Raw genomic sequence first — 19112 nt, forward strand, 5'->3', positions numbered from 1 at the left:
ATCAATAGAATTGATTAGGGTGAACCCAAAACAAAAACATTATTAATCCCAGACGGGATATTTTCAAAGGGGGTGTTAAACTGGCCTTCCTTGAACAGAGGAATTTACACCGATTAGCACTATAAATAGCGCTAGTAATTTAAACATCGGTGAGGGAGGTACGACTGCACTTTAACTGCTAGCCAAGTGCTCGGCAGATATACACACTTTCCATTCTTTGTATATTATTGTTAATACACTTGCTCCTTAACCGAACCTCGGCTTGATAGTTCTAATTTTCACTGTTGTCCCGTGACACAACATGTAGTATAGGCTACAATGTGCTGTCACTGAGATGAGGCATGTAAAATTGATCCCAGTGCACCACAGTGGGAATTCAAATTCAGCAGACTATGAATTGATTTGATTTATAAATATCCGATTTAACAGATTCGATGACAATAATATCTTGGAAGAGTACAATATTCGTTGATATTCATTTAAGTCCGGGCAACGTCGGATCTCCCTGCTAGTGCATATATACACACATATATATATATACACATATATACATATATACACACACATATACATACACATATATATACACAAACAGATACACACATATATATATACAAACACACATATACACACACATATATACACACACACATATATATACACATACACACACATATATACACACATGTATATATATACAAATACACTTATATATTCACACACAAAACGCACTCAGACACACACACTCACACACACACACACACACACACACATATATATATATATATATATATATAAAAGAGAAAGAAAATTAAAACTGTAAGTTCAACTTTACAATTTATTGTTCGACTGAATACTCTAAAAAGCAATTTACAAAGTCCTTATTTCGCAGATTCTCAAAGAATGCTATTCTTATTATTCTTCTCGTCAGAGGGCATAAAGAAATCAGTTAATTATATTTGTAGAAATGCTAGAATTTGGTAAGTGAAACCGCAATTTATTGTAGTTATAAATTGCCAAATAAAAAGTGAAAAAATGTTGGATATGTAAAAATATATATATATAAAAACAAACCGCGTATATTATTTCAGCTTGCATGAAAATCCTCTCAGGTTAATCCGAAATGCAAAATAATTCTTTAGAGAGAATAGATTCCAAAATAAGTCCAGCGTGACGATGCATATAATTTGATTGAAAAGCCTTTAAACAGCTCAAATAAAGAAAATTGTGTTTTGGGGGGCAATGCAATAGCCCAAAGAGACGCCTGCCCCCAGTCCAATGGGACGTAATAGTGAAAAGAGAGAAAACCAGCATAAGAATCTTCATTATCGGCTTAATTAGAAAAAGTGATTTCAAGGTTAAGCGGGAAAAAAAAGAAATCAGTCCGTGAAATCTCGTATTACTCTGACCGGAAATTGTCTAGACAGAACGAAACAGATCTTTCTATAAGGTGTTAAATTCGATGTCATTATTAACAAATTGGAGGAGTGAGGATTATAAAGTTGTAAGTGTTGCAGAAACATAACTTATTAAGGCTGTCGAAAGGTCATGATGATGATAAAGATGACAAAATAATAATAATAGTAATACTACTACCACTACTACTACTACTACTACTAATAATAATAATAATGATAAATGCACAGTAATTCTAATAATGGTATAGTCAATGATTGATCATGGGTAATACATATAATAATAATAATGTAAATAATAATAATAAATAATAATAATTTAATAATTAGAGTAACAAATTTAGTAATAAGTATAAAAAATGAGTAATAATGATAAATAAAAACGGTAATAAAGATAGCGATAATAATGATATTTATAATAGCAGCAACAGTGACACGAATGATTATGTCAATCATATACGGATATTGACAAAAGTAAATATATATATACATATATGTATATATATATATACATACATATACACCCAAGCATACACACATGCATACTTATACATATACACAAAATATGTATATACGTAATTACCTACATTTATATATACATAAGTAACCCATAAACACACAAGTACATATATATATACATATATACATATATATATATATATATATACCTATATATATATATATATATATACTGCACAAAACACATCTACGTAGACATATGAAAAAACCCTTCACATATATATATAAATAATATTAATTGAGAAGCGAATATTCTTAGATATAAGTTTTTAAATTAAAGTACCCAAAGAAATTCCCTGGTTACTATTTGCGTTTTTATTGCTAAAAGATGATGTGTGGTTAGAGATTCTCTGCTTTTTTAAAGTAGAAGTGGATTCGATGTATGTGTATGTTTTGGGTGCACTGTGGATACTGTTGTTGGTATTTAATATTATATTGTGTTTAAGGTTAGGACAGGATGTGGGTGAATGGATTGGGATGTTATAACTGATCTGGTTTCCAAAGTTATTTTCATGGGAGTTGTTCTGTGAATGACTACCAATATTTATATTATTAGTACTGCTATTAATCAAGTTTATTAGAGGAGGGGGAAGTTCAATTTCATTGCCATTTGTTTGATCAAAGATTGGCTGTTGGGAAAGATTAGTGGCGTTTTTTAGGAGGATTTAGATGATATCGCAATTACAGTACATGAATAAATCACATTTTCATGGATACAGTTATTATCGAGGGGGCATTCCTCTTTTTTAGCAATTACATTTGGTTTTCTTGTCCAAAAGAAAAGGAATAGCTTGGGTATATTTAATTTTCTTGTTATTAGAGGTTATGATTGGCTGGGCTAAATTAGGTATTGTAGCATATGATATTTTGATAAAATTTTTGTTAAGCAAAGTGCTATGCCTATGCGGGTACCTAAAAGAATTTTCAACAATATTGAAGAATTTCTTGGTGATATTAGTTTTTACATTGGAGCTCGAAAGGGCTTAAACCAAAGATTATTCTTTCTCCTCGTCCTTTTTCTAGTGGAAGATCTGTCTATGTTAGTGCTCTTGTGGTTAGTAAGGTTTACGTTATTATTGCTATTATTTGAAAATGTATGATTTCTTTTAGTTCTGGACATGTTATGCGTAATTAATGAGGGTAATCGGCGAGTTTCTTGGTTTTTATGGTTATATTTTATCTTTTCCGTATAATCCGCATTTCTAAAGGGCGTTATTATAAAATATGGAGTTTCTTGTAGAGATTGAAGGTATTATGGATTTAATTATTAAATTAGAGTGATTTGAAAACTTATGCACATATAATAGTGTAAGGTTTGGCTTATGGTATGAGCTATATGTTTCAGAGTTAAGGTGAAGTTAGATATCTACGAAGTTAGCTGTTTTCTTGTTGGTTTAACATATATATATATATATATATATATATATATATATGTGTGTGTGTATATATATATATATATATATATATCGCCAGTAGGCAGCGTCACGACTTTAATCAACATTCATCGTCACATTAGAAGATCCAGCCTGAGTGTCTTTGTTGCATGCATACTTTTGTTCTACAAAAAAGCAAGATGACAGCCTGCATTTCCGTTTTTTTTTTTTTTCAATGATCGCGTAAAACGGAGCGATAGTGAAAGTCGAAAATAAACAAACTAAAAAAAAATGGCCGGTCCGTGAACACAAGAAGCTCTCAAAAACGCACTTCCGAAATGAAGTGGAACAAGGGATAGAATGAAAAGAACAACAGAATAAGAGAAAATACAAGTTGGCGCCATTTACTTTTCATCTTTTTATCCGCAATTTTCTCGTGCGCTTTGATCAATTATTATGTGATATTATCCAGCACTAGAGGAGATGGCTTAAAACGTTTATTGGCCTGTTTATCTAGATCTGGCTCTTGCTCTCTTCGCCATTTTTCCAACTCGCTTTACCACACATACACAAGCAAGCACGTACGCACACATGAAGCGATAAAAACAGACACGTCAAGAGCCACACAAGGAAAACCATACGATTGCATCCAAAACGAGAAGATTTATTGCATGTTAATTCTTGACTAGATCGTTTGTTTTCTTGCATATTTAAGTTTATTTTAAAATTAAATGAAATAGAAATACGCCTACACACACCTTATACATCTATACATGAAGATTACAACGTCTTGTCAGAGGAGACACTTAAAGTCCATGAGCCCAAAAATGACTTTTTTTTAGTGCTACCGGTGAATTCACACGCTCAAGCAGGCATGACCCTGACGACGGTCATTGAGATCAATTATTACATGCTTACAGCATTTCAAGCCTCCACGCGTTACAACTTTTCCATCGCTACATTTCTATAGACAAATGCCTGAGGGAGTATCTATACACAAATGATCTTACAGAGTCTTAGCTTTGTACGACAGCTAAGTCTGTCTCTCGGTTCAAAATGTTGAGATCCAGCAAGAAGCAAGAGCAAGATAGCGGGAAAAGGTAAACTGCAGACCAGCTTAATGCGGGTACTGGTCTCCCGCTTTATGTTTTTTTTTAAACAGAGATTTGCTTCTCCTAGAAAGGTTGCCTTCACCACAGCTTACGAGAGCCCTCTCCACCCCAACATACACATACATACACACAAACATATATGGTGGTAGTTGGCCCTCGACGGCGAAAAAGCGTCCATTTACCCTTTGGAAGGCCTTGTTTTTAATCCTTCAGAGAGACTAGCCACCCTAGTCTCCAAACAAGTCTGGTGGGGGAACCAGTTTAGTTGCCGGTGACCCAACCATGAGGCAGGTAGTACTGGGTTACATGGTACCAGTAGCATATGACATGACCTGACACACACATGTATATATATATATATATATATATAGAGAGAGAGAGAGAGAGAGAGAGAGAGAGAGAGAGAGAGAGATTTTATTTTTATCTGTTAAATATCTTAATATGTTTTTTATTCAAATATCAAATATTTTTTATGTGCATAAAAGTAATCCATGAACACGTGTTTCTTGGTCCTCACCAATTTTTTGCGATAATGGGGTACAATAAGTGTTGAATTCTATTTCTTTCTTTTTTTTAAGTCATATTCAATTATTACCTTCATGCGTATATGTTTAATTGTGGATGAATCCACAGTGTAGAGATAACTGTTTAAACTAGTCACGTGATTTGGACTCCGGAACAAGAGTTGTATTTTACTCCAATTCCTAACGCTCTAACCAATGTGGTCAATTCCAAATATCACACCATGTGATGCGAAATATACCCTATCCACGTTAAGAAAACATACATACACACATACAAGCAGTTAGCAAGTATTTATGCTTCTGTCGTTCGAATTGGGCGTTTATTAGTTATTAATTCCCATCATTCTCGTCTGTGTGCGAATTGGGCTTTTATTAGTTATTATTTCCCATCGTTCGAAGTGGGCGTTTATTTGTTATTCATTCCATTCATTCTCGTGACAATGTTTTAGTGATCCAGAAGTTCAGCAAATGGAGTGAAAAGTTGTTTCGTTGCTGGGCTCGAATCTCCCGACCGGTAGGAATTATTACCTGGTACAGTGAGGATGTTGTAAGTAGGTATGAAAGAATAATTGTTTTTTTTTTATACACACACACACACACACACACACACACACACACACACACACACACATATATATATATATGTGTGTGTGTGTGTGCGCGCGTGTGCGTGTGCGTGTGTGGATGGGCGTGATGAAATGGATACGGTTATGTTTCGCGTTTCACATCGTGTATTATTTGCAAACAGATATATTTTCATTCAGAAGAAAATAAACATTACGAAACATGCACATACTAGTTGGTGTATTCCATATTCAAACAGAAGTGACTTCTACGACATACATGTCGCTAAGAGAACCCTTTAGGCAACAATATATAATAGACAGGACCAAAGTTAATCAACGAATTACTTAGAGTGGAAACGTTTGTACCAATGAAAGTAACATTTGTCTACTTATCTTGACATCTCGAAACTTTCGAGTTTCTTGTTTTCAAATACACCGGAGTGTGAAATTTTCTATTTAATTTTGTACAATTTTAACTTTCTGTTAATTGTGGTGCATTTTATATTGGAAGTGAGCCATTGATTTGTTTAACTAAAATAGAGCTATGTGAAAAAAAGCTATCGGGTTTATGATTTTATTTTTATTAAACTTAAACAACTAAAAACCAATTTTAAATTCTGTTTTTCTCAGTTCTATTATGATTTACTCACGAGCGTTTCTTATAACATTTATCGTCAGTTATTGGTAATAATCGGTGGCGCTCTCTGAAGTCTGCCTGACAACAAGTACTCCGAGATTTCCAGTATTCTTTATGAATATTCTCTTGGGCGTTATCTACATAGACCTTGATGGTAACAATGATTGCGCCGGTCATATGTTGTTGTTCGATTCAGTTAGTGCTACAACATTCCACGTGCAACCACAAGTCCAGTTCATAAAACTACGGCATGTTTCTTTTTTTATATAATGCTAGTGGGACTCGTTTTTTTTTTTTTTTGAAGTCTAACAGCAAACCTGCAGAGTGCGATTTTCTCTTGATCAAATCGTAACACATAAACCTCATTAACGCAATCGATTAATTAAGTACCTGAAAATCCTGCTTGCCTACCACGTTCCAAACAAACTCCCTCTTCCTCACTCCGGAAGGCCAGATCCGGCCAACTCCCCTTTCTATCTCCAGAAATTCTGTGATTAAAGGCGATAGTAAGCCTCGCCAAAATCCACTTACTCACTGTATACTTCTTAGTAGTGTGATTGGTTAGTGCTTTTTCTATTACGTCTTTTCATCGCCTTGATTGTTCATTACTAAGAAGCCGTTTTTATCATGTATTACGGTTTTAATTTCCTCGATTTAACGTAGTTAATGCAATGTTTATTTTTTTCTACGTTGAAACTTCCATGTGGTTAGTTATTATTGGTAGTTTATGTATCTTGTTTTATATATGTTGTTTTGTATATTAGTTCAATTAGTAGTTTATGTTTGTTGATTGTTTTAATAGTTTATATGTGTTGTTTTTATCAGTAGCTTATGTAAGTTGGCTTTATTGGTATTTTATATATTTTGTTTTTATTGCTAGTTTATGGATGTTACTTCTACTGATAGTTTATATATGTTGGTTTTATTGTAAGTTTATTATATTGTTTCATTTGTAGTTAAAGTACGCCGGTTTTTTATTCGTAGTTTATGTATCTTTGTTTTATTGATAGTTAATGTATGTAGGTTTTTATTAAGTGTTTATGTATGTTGGTATTTTTGGTAGTTGCTGTATGTGGTTGTTGATTTAAGTGTGTTGGTTTTGTTGATAATTTAGGTATGTTGTTTTCATTAGTAGTTTATATATGTTGTTTTAATTGGTAGGTCATGTATGTTGCTTTTTATTGGTAGATTATATATGTTGGTTTTTACTGGTAGTGTATGTATGTTTGTTTTTATTAGAAATTTATGCGTGTTGTCTTTTAGGGTGCTTATGTATGCTGGTATTTATTTGTAGTTCATATATGTTGGTTTTTGCTTCTAGTTCCTGTATGTTGGGTTTTATTGCAAGGTCATGCTGGTTTGTATTTCTTGTTCATGTATATTGTTTTGGAGTGTTTATGTATGTTGCTTTTTATTGGGAGTTCATGTATGTTGATTTTTGTTGGTAGTTAATGTATGTCGATGTTTATTGATAGTTTCTGGATGTTAGTTTCATTAGTAGTTTATGTATGTTATTTTTTCTGGGTAGTTTATGTATGCTCGTTTTCATTAGTAGTTTATTTATATCATATTTTTGGTTGGTCATGTATGCTGGGTTTTATTGGTATTTAATCTATGTTGGTTTTTATGATGAATTTTTGTACGTCGGGTTTATTAGATAATTGTGTACGTTAGTTTTCATTGGTTTTTGATTTGTAGTTTATGTATGTAGGGTTTATTGGGTGTTCATATATGTTGATGTTTATTGATAGTTTAGGTACATTTGTTTTATGGGTAATTTATGTATGTTATTTTTAATGATGGTTTATGTATTTTTATAGTAGTTTATGTAGGTTTGGTTTTATTGGTGGTTCATATATATTGGTTTTATTGGTAGTTTATATATGCTAATTTTAGTGGTTTATGTACATTCGTAGTTTATCTATTTTGTTTATTATTAGTAGTTTAGGCATGTAATTTTTAATTGGTAGTTTATGCATGTTATTTTTATTGGTTGCTTGTGTATGTTAGGTTTTATTGGCAGTTTATGTATGTGTTAAATGGTAGTTTATGTATGTCAATTTTTTTGGAAGTTCATGCGTGTTGTTTTTTATTGATAATTTAGGTATGTTGTATTTATTGGTATTTGATGCATGTTTTTATTGGTTATTTGTATATGCTGGTTTTTAATTTTTGTTTATGTATGTTTTTTATTTATAGTTTATGTATCTTAAATGTTATTTGTAGTTCCTTCATGTTGGTTTTATTGGTAGATTATATATGTTTGTTTTTATTGGTAGTTTATGGATGTTTGTTTGTATTAGTAGATTAAGTATGTTTGTTTTTATTTGTAGTTTATATATGTTTGTTTTTATTGTCAGTGTGTGTGTTTGTTTTTATTGGTAGTTTATATATATTTGTTTTTATTAACAGTTTATGTATGTTGATTATTATTCGTAATATTATCTGTTTTTCCTTTCATTCTAATTTCTTATTAACGGGTTTTCAGGATTATTCCGTGTGATTATTGGTATTATATTGGATTTCTTCTCCGATAAGTTCTAATGTATAAGCTATCTTTTTTCATCCCTTTATTCTGTGAACTTTTAGGACAAAGTAATCTAAAATTTAGCATTTTTTCGAACTGTTGTCTTAACAATAAGGCGCCATATTTTCCTTGCTTGTGTGAGTTTATTATTCAGTCACTAAAAGTTCTCAAATGGACATCACCAGTGATCACTCACTGGCAGTAACTAGTGGTGTTCCATTGAGTGTCGATGACAGCGAATATCCCCAGATTTCCAGTGTTCTTCATTTCTCTCGATTACCACCGCAGGTTATTTCACGTTATGTCAACAACTGTTTACCATTGATTTCTTACTGACGTCGCCCATTGGTATTCTTTCTGGTTTCGGTGGCAAAAAGCCTCTCAAAGATCCAAGTTTTGTTCGCATTCTTTAAGAAGAGATTTGACTAATGTTTTTCCTCTTCGATACTCTCAGACCCTTCACAACTCTTTTAGATGACGACATTAGATTTTAAAATCACTATTTTGTTGGTTTTTGCATGTGTGTGTGCGTGTGTGGTTGGTTGGTTGTTTTTGTTTTACGGTATATCAACCCTTTTCAGGTTATTTAATGCCGAATCCAGTGATTTTAAAGATTTTTTTTTAATAGAATATATATATTTTTTTTCAAATCGGTTTCTATTTAATCCATAGTTCGGACTCTAACAGGTACTACCACTGCGATCAGAGTGGACCTGGGAGCAATTCCAATTAAGGGGTGGTTCAAGACTCCGAAAGCCCGCAAGCTGGGGCCTTACCATCGGATATAGTTTAAGTTCATATCCAGGACACGTCAGTGTGTGTGTGTGTGTGTGTGTGTGTGTGTGTGTGTGTGTGTGTGTGTGTGTGGGTGTGGGTGTGTGTGTGTGTGTGTGTGTTCGTGTGTGTGCGTGTGTGTGCGTGTGTGTGTGTGTGTGTGAATCTTTAAATAAATTGTCAATACAAACCATAAACACGATAAAATATAGGAAAAATATTAAAACGTTTAAATTATACAGGAAGCAACCGCAGATAGAATATATAATAAAGAGAGTATGTCATTGTGCGCAATCAGTACTTATTGCTCGACATAAGTTGAGGATATATTTTAGACTGCTTGCAAATTAAGAGTTGTTTTCTATCTAAAATTATTCCCTTTCTTTAAATCCTATAAGCTTAAACTTCTCATTAGGACATAAAAAGCCATCTTTTAATCAATTTTAGTGCTTTTTCTTGATGACGATAAAACCCCCCGTTGAATTTTCCAATATAATGGAGGATTTATTTCTAAAAACAATTTCAGGCCTGACGATTGTGTAACTTGCTATTTCCAATATTCGCTTGCACTCACAACTTGAAATACTCGATAATGCACTTTTTTTAACTCACTAATATTTATGTGACATGATGATTTTATATTTATTTGCATACTAATACATACCCGTTCATATTTATCATAGGCTGGACGATATTAAATAGAACATACGAAAGTAAAAAACGTTTGCTTGGGATTTTCATGTGTATGCACACATGCACAATTTTAATAAAACCTAAACCTATTCACAAATAATTGCCTAATGAACATCGAAGGTATCTGATATGTCACTATGGGTTTCCAGCTTTTCTAAACTGAATATGGTACACATTACGAACCCTTATGCATAGCAATTGTGTTTAGAAATGTAAACTGATCAGCACAGTACGTACAAATGTAAATATGTAGACTTAGGCAGTGTATATATTTACATATTTGTATGTACTGCACTGATCAGTTTACATTTCTAAACACAATTTTTATGCATAAGATGTCATAATGTGTACCATATTTAGTTATGGAAAACTGGAAACTCATAGTGGCATACCAGATATCTTCTCTTATTTAATTTTTAACAATACCTTATCTCTTTTCTTTTTTTTTTTTTGGCGGAATTGTTATTATTGACTTGCCGTGACACTCTTCATAAATCGTCGCCATTAACTCCGAATCTGCGCCATTCTGAGCAACTCAGTCATGCTAATGTCTGCAGTGTCCTTCATGTTGTCCAACATTCTTCTTTTTAGTCTTCCACGTCCGCTTTTGCCAGGAGTAGAATAAGAGAGGATTTTTATTAGGCCGTCTGTTCTGGTCACATGTCCCAAGAATATCAATATCCTGTCATTGATGTTGTCCAGCAGTCTTCGGCATGATCCAGTCGTCTCCAAAACCCATTCGTTTGTACGTTTGTCCACCCAGCTTACACAAAGAAGTCTACGGTAGCATCGCAATTTAAAAGCAAAGATCTTGCCGACTTTTTTTCAAAACACAACATTCTGCTCCATATGTTTCTATTGAGAATACCAACTTTTGCAGGAATCGTTTAGAAATGGATCTGTCTTTCCAGATATTAGTTCTCTGAATCATTGCTGTCGCTGCCTTGCTATTAATACCTAAAAAAGCAATGAATAATAATTTCTAAAATGTCAATTTGTTTGAATTCTTACTAATGGTTTTTTGGGGTATAATATAATTACAACTTCAATTTGAAAACCAAAATAATCTAGGTTTACACTGAATTTGATCGATAGTCATTAAGCCTATATTAAGCAAGATTCTGTGAATATAAATCTGTTTTTTCTTTAAATCACGTAAAATTATGCCTCAAAGGTTAGGTATTTTCTAGAATCAAAATGATGTGTTGGATTTTGGTAAAAATTTCCTAGGATTCTGGACATGAGGTTTAATATTATTATACCGTGAGTTCAATAAATGTTAATAGCAAAAAAAATAACAAAAAAAAAACAAGTGAAGCATGCATGGTCCCCCGTGAGTGCACAGTGAAAGAGGCATATAAGATGATTAGGTTCAGCATCTCTCCTCATTTAGCCTCAAAAGTCTCCTACAAGACGTCAAATCCTGATGAAAATGAAAAAAAACGGTGCAGTTTTAGGCATTAGCATATGTAAATTTGAGTTTTGCAACATGCAAAAAAAAAAGAATTGACTAAGTTCATCATTTGCCTCCTCCCATTTTTTCAAATTCAATTTTCACCCCAAGCAAGGCACATTGCCACTTTGATGTAGGGGGCTACTACCAGGGACATAATCTACAGGGGTACTATGTGTGAAGTCGGGCAGCATGTCGGTTCACGTTACACTTGAACTTCTGCATGCCAGTACACTTGGGGAAGCAGGAACCCGGAAGGGAAATTCAAAGTCTAGCGGTTCTGGGGAAGAAACTACTGGAGTAGAACGCTCTCTTACATCTAGGGATCTCTACTGTGAAGGGGTGTGATTACGCTGCTAGTTGGATTTGTCGGAGTATTTACGCCGAGGGGGTACGAATGATTGCAGTTCGTCGGAACATTCATCGTTAAAGTACTTGTAGAACAGTCAGAGGGATGCTACATTTCGTCGAATGGGACAGAGCCTGAAGTTTAGATGACAGTTCAGGACCTATCAGGTTGGCAACTCTCTTTTGAACCTTGTATAGGAGCGAGAGACAAGTAGCAGATGCACCAGTTAAAATATGAAAACAATACTCAATACATGGGCGAATGGTGGTCTCATAGAGGTACAGGATACTTTCGGGCGTTAGTAGCTTTCTAACACGGTAGAGAGAACATACCTTCTTCGCAGCGGTCCTAGCAATGCTCTCAATGTAATTGTTCCAACTCATGTTTCCTGTGAACGTTAGGCCGAGGAGTTTAAAACATGTGCTTTCAGATAAAGAGTCTTTGGCCATTGCTATTGGTGGTAGAGAAAGTTTCTTTTAATTATTGAAGGAAACAAGTTTAGTCAGCATTGAAGGTGATCATCCGTTTTTGTCCCCATTTCAATACAGATTGGAGGTCAATCTCTAGTGGGTCTTCCATTTCCTTAGATATCTGTTCATTTGTTTTCCTGTCGTGTCGGTTATAGAGCCCCAAAAGTCCCCAAGGCCTTAGCATATTTAAATTTGAGTACAGCACCATGCAAAACTGCTAAATGGACATACACAGACAATTTTGGAGAAGTATGGTAAAATAGTCCCAATAATGAAGTGTTTTTTATTACCCCTAAAAGAGCCCTTGAGGCACACCCAAGAGTTATCGCGAAGTATAGACAAACAAAATTATATAGAAATCAGTTAGTTACAACTTTTCAGAAAGTTTTATAAAAATCCAAGGCATTAATTCGTTTTTAATAAGCACAAAAGTGTAAATTTTTGCCATTTTAACCCGAAAGGCACCCATTCGTTCTGTTACTTATTTACTCATATCATGTTTAATGTCTGTGCAAAATTTAAAAAAATTCCTGGGTTATTGAGAAAAGTGCGGATAGACGAACGGACGAACTGACACGAGTGATTTCACAGGTTCGATCCCTTTTTTCTGGGGACCACAAAAATAAATAAAAGAATATTCGGAATAAGTTCTGTTTGAAAAAAATAATTTTAACTATCCTGGGACGAGTATTTTCTAACGAAATGAAGTGTAATAAAGATAATGAATAGAAAATAAAATACCAAAGCCTTTTCTGCTTTTAGAAATATTTTCCGATACAATTATAACGGATATGACTGAAATAGCAAAATAATAATAATAAAAAAAAGCAGGATCGTTTTGTTATCACAATGAAAACACCAATTCACATTTGCAAAAGAAAAGCATATCTCGTCGTACGTTTAATCAATATAACATTTTATAAAATAATAAATAAAAATATAGGAGCTCAGAATTTAATTAACATCATTGTTTTCCATATTTCCAATTTTATTTGTTTTGTTTTCCTCTTTTTGTTTTTGTCGTTGTTTTTTTTTTTTTTTAATGTTTCTGTTGTGTACGTTAGAGGTCCACATCCCCAACTTTGCTGAACGTGGCCACTTGGAGGCGACGACGGACCAGGCTGCGTGGCGCCAAATGAAAGAAAAAAGGTCTCTTTTATTAAAAACAAATAATGAATCGGGAAGCTAGCGTTAAAACAAAACGATGATAAATTAGATAAAATATGACTAAAAAGTAAACGGAGAAATCGGAATTCATCGCAATAATTCTTCAGTCATTAATTGCGATATTGTTTTTGATACGGTTTTAATTGTATTCATTAGTTCAGCGAACAAATGGCCAATTGTACACATATAAACACGAAATGCATACTCTCTGCCCCAAGAGCTTCGCCACATTATTGAGAACATAATTTCGCAGAAATGGGCGGTTGTCAAGAGGTGTAGATTACCAGGTTTTACTGAAATCATAATCACAAATGTTATATTGGTTAGGCTCACCGTTGCTTTACTTTAGTGAGTAAATGTAAACCTGGCTGTCAGTGTTATTTTGTCGTCTGATGGCGTTCTTTAAGCACAAGCTTAAGATCAAAGTCAGATGTGATAGAAAAAATTACATTCTTGAAAGTTTGAATACTAATGGATAAACGTAACAAGCTTTTTTGTGAGGTGAACAGTACGAGTACGTGTTCGTTCCTTGCATTGGGTAATTTTTGTGTAAGTTTTTAGTCTCTTAACTAGTCGAGTGAATGAGTGTCCCCCTCCTTGGCAACAGAAAGTACAAAAGATGGCCACTCCCTATTTTTATTTGTTTTCGTCCATGCCCGCCTAGATTTGCACTTATCTCGGAAGAACTCCACCCACCCCCAACTTATCTCTCTTTCTTAATCTCACACTTTAATCCTACTCCCACTTAGACATTAGCCGGCTTGTTTTCGGCAAACCGGAAAACAGTGGACGATCTAGTACTTAGAAAGGGTTGGAAGGGCTTTCCAAACCAATTTTTGTTGTTATTTTCCCCCTCTTCCTCGCCATTGAAATTAAATCTGTGTATATTTATAATTCAATAAAACTCTTTTCAAGTAGGACAGTTCCTTGAGTGAATGTTGTATTGTGGTGACTAAGGTAGTTCTAGTTCAGGGTAGGGTAGTTCATTTCAAAGGAATGGCCAACGACATACATTATCCTCGCACTTTTAATTGGTCTTATGTCCAATTTGCACAATTTGTATTGTTATATTTTCCGAAAATAAATATTTAAAACTGATTGTGTCATATTGTCAATATTAATATGGCGTATATGTCAAATTGATGAACGGGTGTGTCATCTTGATTGTGTCATAAATGTCAAAGTGATTATATTGTATTTTTAACGTGATTATGTTAAAGTGATTATCTCGTATATGTCAAATTGATGAACCGGTGTGTCATCTTGATTATACCGTATATATATATCAAATTTATTATGTTCTATTGCCAACATGATCATTCCATATATGTCAAAGTTATATCGTATTGTTAACATGATTATGCTATATATGTCAAAGTGATTATGCCGTAGTGTCAGCATGATTGCGCCATATATGTCAAAGTGATTATGTCGGATATGTCAAATTGACATCATTCTTATGTTATATAGGTCAAAGTGATTGTGCCGTATATTTCAATGTGATGAAGTCGACATACACACATTTTTACGCCGTAAATTTCAGGAGTCATATGCAAATTCACGATCATTACCTTCCTCTATTTATTTTATTCTGCCGAAATAGATTAGACGGGATTGCAAATTGCATTGTTATGCCTGGTCTTATGCATTAAAAACTAAAGTGTTTTCCCTTTTACTGTGGATATTGACCGTTTGAGATATGAGCGTATGTCAGAAGCATAGATGCATCACTGATTTCATTCATGCAGAAAAATTAAACAGCTCAACATTCACCGGAGTATTTTGAGCTGTTACAAAAGCGATTCAGATGTTTTCAGCATCATTGGAAGATGGGTTCGTCGATTTCAGAATGGTGAAAATGATGTGAGAAACAAAGCTTACATTTCTATTCACATGTAACTTTGACAATACCGCAAACGGTAAAAATCTCCTTGTAGATTGTTGTGCCACAGCGCATGTTATCACCAAAGAATTTGATTCTATTAATGTTGATTCAAACTTTTATCCACAAAGTCACTTTGTCGAACTTGCTGACGGTAGCCAAATAAATGATATAGTCTTGAAAAGAGGCGATGCTAAAATATCCCTAAAAAATAATAAAGGCGAAATCTGTAACTGTATTCTAAAAAATGCTCTGTTCATACCTACATTAAAGCAAGACATATTTTCCGTGCATGCTGCCATTAAACAAGACGCGAATATACAATTTGGTCAAAACAAGTCCAAATTGATATACCCCAATGGAACTGTATTTGACATTAAAGAAAATGGCCGATTATGTTATTTAAAAACTATGGTTCCCTCAGAAACGGCTTGTCACGACTTGAAAACCTGGCATAAAATTCTAGGGCACTGCAATACAGCTGATATAAAAAAATATCAAATGCAGTCGAAGGCATGACGATAATACCATCAGACGATCTCCCAAATTGTGATGTATGTGCACAAAATGACAAAATATATAAACAAAACGCCAGACAAAAAGGCTACGAAAATTCTCTCACTTGTGCACTGTGACTTAGCAGGTCCGATCAGCCCGATGGGGAGAAATAATCTAAGGTACGTTTTGAACTTTATTGATGATTTTTCCGGTTTAATTATGGGTTATTTTCTAAAAAAAATCAAATCCGACACTATCCTCGCCACTAAGAAATATTTAGCTGATATATCCCTGTACGGCTCGGTAAAATGCATTCGCTCAGACAATGGGACTGGATTTACTAGTAAAGACTTTGAACTTCTATTAATTAACCACCGTAACGAGAAACGAGAAATCTGCGCCGTATTCCCTCTTCCAAAATGGCACGGTTGAAAGGGCATGGCGAATCCTTTTTGAAATGACAAAATGTCTACTTATCGAATCGAAATTAGCGTATAGTTTATGGACGTATGCTTTAATGGCAGCAGCATATATCAGAAATAGATCGTTCAATAGAAGATAAGCAAAACACCGTGTGAATCGTTTTGCGGTGTAAAACCCAAAATGAACTGAATGCATATATTTGGGGCAGATTGTGCTGCATTTATAGAAAATACCAGTAAACTAAATACTACAAGCGAAAAGGTATTTTCGTAGGTTACGATAAAAACAGTCCAGCATAGTTAATCTACTTTCCAGCCCAAAATGCCATAAAAAGGGTTAGATGTGTAGAATTCAATGATACATTAAATTAAAAAAAATGGCGATCTAGTGGATGAAAAACGTGAAAAACATTACTTAGCATCTTAATCGATCACAATGAAAATATTAATAACGACGACAATTACAGTAGAAGTAATGACGAGAATATTAACCATACACGTCGATACCAAATAAGGGAGCGAAAAAGGTCAGACTTGTTAAAAATTGGAAAGATACAAGGCTACACAGTGGATTACTGTTACTCGTTGAAAAGCGCACCGGAAAGTTACAATGAGGCGATTAATTCAGAAAATCACCAAGAATGGGAACAAGCTATGGTATCCGAATTGAAATCTTTATCTGAAGATAACACATACGAAATAGTGGCAAAACATACAGATAAAAACGTAATTTCTTCACGCTGGTTTTTTTTTAAATCACAGCTTCTGGCAGTGAAACTTTTAAACCAAGATTTATTGCAAAAGGTTTTTCACAAATTTCTGGAGTGGAATATTTTGCAACATTTTCACCTACGACAAATTTAACGACAATTAGAATTTTATTACAACTTGCCGTTCAATACAATTTAAAGATACATCAAATGGATGTAAAACTGCTTACTTAAATACTCCGATTGACTGTGAAACCTATATTTACCCTCCAGAGGGATTTAAAATGAAAAAAAATTGCGTGTGGAAACTTAATAAATCGTTATATGGACTAGGACAAAGTGCTCACAATTGAAATTTAACACTCCATAATTATTTAATAGAACAGGAATTCAAGCAATGAACCATAGACACGTGCATGTATACCAAAAATGTAGGTAATAAATTGTTGATTTTGTTTTTTTTGGGTTGACGATATATTACTCGCCTCACACTGTGACAACACTTAAAACACTTATCATCTCTATTGGTCTAAAATCAAATTTGCATGAAAATGCGAAAAAGAAATTAGTCATTATATTTGTACGCACGCGAAATAATATTTGTTCATATATATTAAACAACTTAGACGTCAGATATCTTTATATTAGAATCGGGCGTGTCTACATGTTTTTTAATTATTAAATATTAAGGAAACGCCGAATTTTTTCAGTCATTCTGCTCCAATATAAGTTCGAATTTCCTCAACCCTCTTTATTTCAGGTAGTGAAATAATGTGGCCTCAAAGTGTCCCTATACCAGCGGTCCAATGAGGGAAAGTCGGTGAGTTACCTTTGCATGCACATAAGGTCATATTCTCCTCTTCGGATAATGCTTTAGAAACGTAGATAAAACTATTGGATTCGGATATTCTTTATTTTAACAGCGTGTTATAAGAAATCTATTTCTATTCGCGATGTTATAGATGATGAAACTTTGGGATTGTTTTTAATATTTTTACGTTAGTAGCTGACGAATCCTGACGAAATATTCATTTTGTAAGCAGAAATCGAGTGTTTACAACGAAATGATAACGATATTCATCATCATCATCATCATCATCATCATCATCATCATCATCATCATCATCATCATCATCATCAAGATCATAATTACAAGCATCATCATCACAACTATTATATTCATCATCATCATCATCATCATCATCATCATCATCATCATCATCACAGCAGCAACAGCAAGGTGGTGGTGACTCATTGGTTCGATTGTGTCACCACCACCTTGCTGCTGCTGCTACTGCTGCTGCTGCTGTGATTATGATGAATATAATAGTTGTGATGATGATGGTTGTAATGATGATGATGTTGATGATGATTACGTTTTATTTAAATATATTACTAGGGCTGACAACATGGGTGTGCCAAGCTTAAACCCAGTTTGTTCAACAGTAACGCTTTCATTTAGGAGCGCTGGCAACGTTCAAGTTTTTCCATCATTATAAGTACCCGAAATTCTTCGAGAAAGATTTTCTAATACAAAGATATTGGGGAAACGAATGACCCAAAAACTTCATTACCATGAATGATGCTCAACAAACGGCAGACAACCAAAGTAATAGTAGCAACATCACCACCATCACCATCCCCATCAACAGCGTCGCCCCGATTTCCATCATTATCATCATCAACAGCAGCATCGTTGAAGTCGTCATCGTCATCGTCATCGTACTAACCCTTATAACCACCATCAGTACCATCATCCTTGTCAGCAGCAGCAACAACATCACCACAATCACCATCATCGTGATAATGATGATGATGGTGATTGTGGTGGTGTTGTTGCTGCTGCACCACCACCATCATCATCATCGTGGTCATGTGGTTATACGAAATTGACTTCCAAACTAATGTAATTCTGGCCAAATCTGTATTAATTCCTTCCTGACTTTACATTATTTATTAGATGATCAAATCGTGTTTCAAGTTTTATGTCACGACAAAATTATTGTGTTCTAATTATATGC

Source organism: Euprymna scolopes, chromosome 5 (genome assembly GCF_053919585.1).
Source record: "Euprymna scolopes isolate OS-2025 chromosome 5, ASM5391958v1, whole genome shotgun sequence".
In the NCBI taxonomy this organism is placed as follows: domain Eukaryota; kingdom Metazoa; phylum Mollusca; class Cephalopoda; order Sepiida; family Sepiolidae; genus Euprymna; species Euprymna scolopes.